General features: G+C 48.9%; 1 pseudogene; it reads left to right on the top strand.

Moving 5' to 3' along the window:
* The first annotated feature begins 3,488 nt into the window (after nucleotides 1-3,488).
* On the top strand, nucleotides 3,489-4,957 carry LOC136549058 (tyrosine N-monooxygenase-like; annotated as a pseudogene).
* Nucleotides 4,958-6,000: the final 1,043 nt, after the last annotated feature.

Here is a 6,000-nt window from a genome sequence, read left to right as displayed (position 1 = left end):
TGTGCCTCTTTGGAACTTGTATGGTCGTTTCATGGCTCTCATGCGAGTCACCAGCATTGGCTGCCTAGGATTTACAAAAGATACATTGTTGGAATTTGGAAACGCGGTAGAAACAAATGTACGCCGGACTCGTTATTCTCCAAACAAATCAGTATGTAGCTAGAATTCCACGAGAGGTTAGAGTTGAACTTGGGAAAAATGTCCTAGTAGATGTCTACTGAACAACTAAACTCTGCAGTGCATGGATTTGTATTCCGCAAAGATTAGGAAGAAGGTTAGTCTTAACCGGCAAGTTAATGCTCACCCTAATCTCGACTAGGAGTAGTTTGGCATAATGCCTTTGCAGTAAAGTTGCTTGCAATTCAAGTAGTCGCTCCATTTTCCAATCGTGCTCTGGTGCAGTTCGATTATATGACCACAAACGTGGCGTTCTAAGACATGTGTGAACGCATGCAGCTCATCAAGATCTCAAAAATAATGAGACCTGACAATTAAGACGACGAGGGAACTGAATGAGAGAGACACAAAAAAGAGACGAGGGCGTCCGGTCCCAAGATCGCGTAGGCTGACCAAGACGCGCGCGCACTGATGACGCAGACGGCGATCGTGCCGCCACACCCGACAAATCCGATCGTTTTCTTCAGCAGCGACTTCCGTGTCTCGTTTTCCCACTGCATCCGACCTGGAGAGAGAGACGAGACGACTCCCACAAACGAGTGTTGAGGTGGCAAAATAAAAGAAATCAAATCAGTCCAATGGTGTTTATTTAATCACGCTACCTGATACTTGCTCGGATGTTGCCTGTTGTTATGGGTTCACGGCGGTACCGGCCGAGTCCGAACTTTCTCTGCTGTTTCAGCAAAAAGTAGCCAACCCTCTCTGTTGTTTCTATTTTTCCAAGCTGCCAGAGAAACCGCAGGACCCGGCGGCGCTGTCGTCTGACCGAATGACGACCACCCTGAAAATTGAATGTTTCCAATGCAGATCGTACAGTACTACCTATCCTGCTTATCTACGTGCCTCCGTGTGCTTAATTGGGAAAAAAAATTGAGTGGAAGTTTAACCACGGCGCCGCCAGAAGGATCTATCACAGGTTTATTACGATCCGTGTCCATCCTCTTGAATTTAAGAAATACTCGTTCTATTCTTTTTCACATGTCGTATTTGCTTTGTTCTAAGTTAAATATTTCCAACTTTGATCATCAATTTCAATAAACCTGTACATATCAACAATATAAGATTTCATGTTTTCAGATTTAGTATGACAAGTACTTTCTTAAAACACTACGGGAGCCAAAAAAAACACTCGGTAAACGGTTTACCGAGTGTAACACTCGGCGTAGGTTTTAACGGCAAAGAGCTGTTTGCCGAGTGTCAATCGTCGGCACTCGGCAAACATTTTTTGAAAAAAAAAACAATCACCCTGCTCCGCCGGCCGCCACCACCGCCCATGCCGCTGCCTCCACCACCGCCCATGCCGCCGCCGACACCACCACAAAGCCACCACGCCGCCACGGGGAAGGAGGGGCCATCGGGCACGCCACTGAGAAAGGAGGGGCCACGCCGCCGGGGAAGGAGGGGCCGCCGGGCGCCGGATCCCCACCGCCAAGCCGTCGGGAAAGGAGGGGGCGCCGAATCCGAGGAGGGGGCGGCGGATGAGGGGGGCGGAGCAGAGGGGAGGGGCGGCGGCCAGAGGGGAAGAGGTCGGCCGGGAAAGGAGGGGAGGGAGGCGGCGCCGACGGGAGGAGAGGGGGCGTTGGGGGCCGGGAGGAGAGGGGGCACTGGGGTTAAGTACGATATTTTTTTGTTTGCCGAGTGTCCCAGATCGGGCACTCGACAAAGTTTTTTTTTCATTCTTTTCTTCTCCTTCTTTTTTTTGCCGAGTCTTATAGATCTGAGCACTCGGCAAAGTTTTTTTTTCATTTTTTTTCTTCTCCTTCTTTTTCAGGAATTTTTTATTTATTTATTTGCCGAGTGTTTTTTTTACACTTGGCAAACCCCCTCTTTGCCGGGTGTTTTTTTTTTGCCGGGTGTTTTTAGTGCAGCACTCGGCAAATAACTTATTCGCCGAGTGCCCGAGGGAATACACTCGGCAAACAAAAAAAACACTCAGCAAATTTGAGGATTCCGGTAGTGAAATCGATGGTCAAAGATGAAATATTTAACTTAGTACAAAACTAATACAACATATAAAAAATGATGAGTAGTTTTTTTTCTAAATGAAGAGTATTTTTTTCTAATTATTTCTCCTAAATCTATATAATAGCCATATGGATGCATGATATGAATATGCAGCAACTGAGCCTATTTGGAATGCAGGAATTTCACAGAAATCAATTTATTTTTACAGAAAAAAAATTCTCGCGTTCCAACCAGGGCCTTACTGAGACAGAAAAATTAAGTTGCCAGGCGCCACCGCGCCAGGCATGCAGAGTTCCAGACCCATTGGTTTTCTCTTCATGGGTCAGACGCGGGTACTTCTGTTTGACCTACATGCAGTGCAATGCAGCCACATCATTAAGATAGACGTTGACCAGGATCATTTACCACAAACACAAGTCAGGTTTAGGGTTTGATCAATCGGCGATCGAGTCATCGAGACCGTCCGGTCAGAGGCAGATGAGACCCCGGAATTGACAGGGTCAAGGTCAGCCAAACGGATCGCGGCGGCGTTTCCCCAAACGAAATTCCAAGCGCGCGCCCGATCGAGATGCGCCGTCAGCTCACTCGTTAAGCTGTGTACGGACTACGGAAGATGATTTTGGCCCTTCGGTCAGAGAGACACAGCAGCCTAGCTAATTTGGAAGCTACTCAGACGTCTACTTGTTTTTTCGGTGAATCTTCTTCGTTGTTGGCTGGAGATTCTGGCGGTTAATACAACCGCTGGTGTGGAACTCAAATCAAATGTTGATGATTAGTGTGGTCAAGGTCAATTGCTGGTCTTTGATCTCGAAATCAGCTAGTTGTATCTATTTATTTATTCATTTTTAAGTAGTTCAATCAGATTCCTTTTATGTTGACAGTGACTTCTCCTTGCATCTAGAGCTGCTGCTGGTCCGATGCAGCGTGCAGACATGCATGGACTCGGAAGTCGGAACTCTAGTGGCATGCATGATGACCGCTAGCAGCTGGCTAATGATAAAATAATGCATGCCGCAACTTAGTTTTCCTCCAAAGATAGACTGGAATGTTTGGAGGCGATTCAATTGGACTGACAGGAAATGATAAATGAAAAATAGTTATGAAACTAGCTAGTTGAAAATGGAAGTATTTATATTTGGCTAAATTCGAGAACAATAAAAATTGTATAGTATTGTATATAGAAAACGAAAACGGTTCGAATTTGGCCCGGCCCCACTCCACTTTCATGCTAGCGCACACAGTTAGCTGTGGCACTGTGCATGCACGCGTGGTTAGTGCCGATCCAGCACCATAAATACCCATCACGGGCTGCCCTGTTCTGCCTCAAGCAGGAGCCTGCACACATAGCTAGCTAGCTGATCGGGTGATCGATCAGTGAGCTCTCTCTTTGGCCTAGCTAGCTGCTAGCAGTGCAGCTAGCCAAAGAGAACTCAGATCGATCGTCCCGGTCGCTGCTAGCTGCTCGCTCCCACACACACTGCACACACCGTCTCCGTGTTTGGTAATTTGACAATGACGACAATGGAGGTGGAGGCAGCCGCCGCCACGGTGCTGGCTGCCCCCTTGCTGTCCTCCTCTGCGACACTCAAACTGCTGCTATTCGTAGTGACGCTCTCGTACCTGGCCCGAGCCCTGAGCCGGCCACGCTAAACCACCACTAAGTGCAGCAGCACAACGTGCGCCTCCCCGGGCGTTGGCAACCCGCCGCTCCCGCCCGGGCCCGTGCCGTGGCCCGTCGTCGGCAACCTGCCGGAGATGCTGCTGAACAAGCCGGCATTCCGCTGGATCCACCAGATGATGAGCGAGATGGGCACGGACATCGCGTGCGTCAAGCTCGGCGGCGTCCACGTCGTGTCCATCACCTGCCCGGAGTTCGCGTGGGAGGTGCTCCGGAAGCAGGACGCAAACTTCATATCCCGCCCGCTCACTTTCGCGTCCGAGACGTTCAGCGGCGGCTACCGGAACGCCGTGCTCTCGCCCTACGGCGACCAGTGGAAGAAGATGCGCCGCGTCCTCACCTCCGAGATCATCTGCCCGTCTCGGCACGCGTGGCTCCACGACAAGCGCGCCGACGAGGCCGACAACCTCACCCGCTACGTCTACAACCTCGCCACCAGAGCCGCCGGCGACGTCGTCGACGTCAGGCACGTTGCTCGTCACTACTGCGGCAACGTCATCCGCCGCCTCATGTTCAACATGCGCTACTTTGGCGAGCCCCAGCCTGACGGCGGGCCCGGGCCGATGGAGGTGATGCACATGGACGCCGTGTTCACCTCCCTCGGCCTCCTCTACGCCTTCTTGCTCTCCGACTACCTCCCATGGCTGCGGGGCCTCGACATCGACGGCCACGAGAAGATCGTCAAGGAGGCTAACGAGACGGTGAACAGGCTCCACGACACGGTCATCTCGACGACCGGTGGAGGCAGTGGAAGAGCGGCGAGCGGCAGGAGATGGAGGACTTCCTGGATGTGCTCATCACGCTCAAGGACGCCCAGGGCAACCCGCTGCTGACCATCGAGGAGGTCAAAGCGCAGTCGCAGGTAAATACGAGATTATGCTTAATCTCTTAACTATACAGGCAAAACAATGATTTTATATAGAAGAATCGGTGCCGATGAGTCCGGGCGGCAGCCCAGGGTCGCCGGGCCCTGGGTCCGCCGATAAACTTGATCGAAGTGACAAAAGTCTGACTTAGAATAAACTAAAATGAAAGTCACAAAAAAAAACTAAAATGAAATGCAATTTGGAAAGGTGAGGTATATACATTTATTTTTGTGAAATTCAGTTGAAGACCAAGTCCATCGATCATATATGACTGATTACTGAACATCATGCACGGTTTCACACCGGACCAATGAATTTCAACAATAATATTGGAAACTAGACATATTTTGACAATCTGTACCAGCACAATAATTATGCTGACGAAACTCAAATGGGTTTATAGAAACTTTCGTAGTTCAAAAAGAACAAACGTTAAATAAATTACATCACCGACACTTCCTGTAGACTTGAAGGAATTAAGACCCAAACTTTGAAACTTTGTATCTTTGTTGCGTACGGGATGAGATTTGCATATGTAGTTGCTTCGTACCTACATGATCGTACGCGGACCTCCTTTAGGTGTTGCCTTCGTTTTTCAACCAAAGACTGCTGAATTCTTGTCCTTGAATTGGAATAGTCCGAAAAGCTCTATCCTCGTATTTCTACTGGTGGCTAGTGCTGATCAACCTTGCATGATGATTCACTGGGAAAAAAACGCATGAGACAAGGGTCCTGTTGAATCAACTTTTTATTTTTTACTTGATGTGTTAGTGTAAGAAAGAAAAGTAATCACATTTCACAGAAAAACTAAGAGAAAGGGTACATTTTTGTGATGGGCAAAAGCCACCGACTTGACCGTGTACTCGGTTAGCCCTCTCTGTGATAAATAAATTTATAAATGTGAACACGGAGAATAGGGCACTAGAGCAGCATGCAAGAATGAAGTAGCCAATGTCAAGTGTCAAAGCGCATGCATTGTAGTGGTGAAGATCTCAAGCCTCAAACCGTGCATGCGTGGTCACGCTAAGAACTAGTCCCAACACAACACAGACTATGACACTCAACTGATCAAACCGTCTGCGTAGATGGTTACACATTGGAAGACCACTTCTTCCTGTTATACAGGGACCGGCGGGTGAGCTGCAATAAGTTTCGTACAAACCGTGTCTCCCCGTCCAACCATGCGTACGGACAGGGCTCGATGCTGACATGTTGTTCTTGCTCGGCCCGTTCGCGTGTCCTTAAATCCGGTTTAATCCGCTTCTTTTTTCATCCGGAACAATGTTTTTCTCTCACAAATACCTCCAGAATTCC

This window comes from Miscanthus floridulus, chromosome 4 (assembly GCF_019320115.1).
Source record: "Miscanthus floridulus cultivar M001 chromosome 4, ASM1932011v1, whole genome shotgun sequence".
Taxonomy (NCBI): domain Eukaryota; kingdom Viridiplantae; phylum Streptophyta; class Magnoliopsida; order Poales; family Poaceae; genus Miscanthus; species Miscanthus floridulus.
The sequence above is the reverse complement of the archived record's forward strand: the minus strand, read 5'-3'. Positions and strand labels throughout refer to the sequence as shown.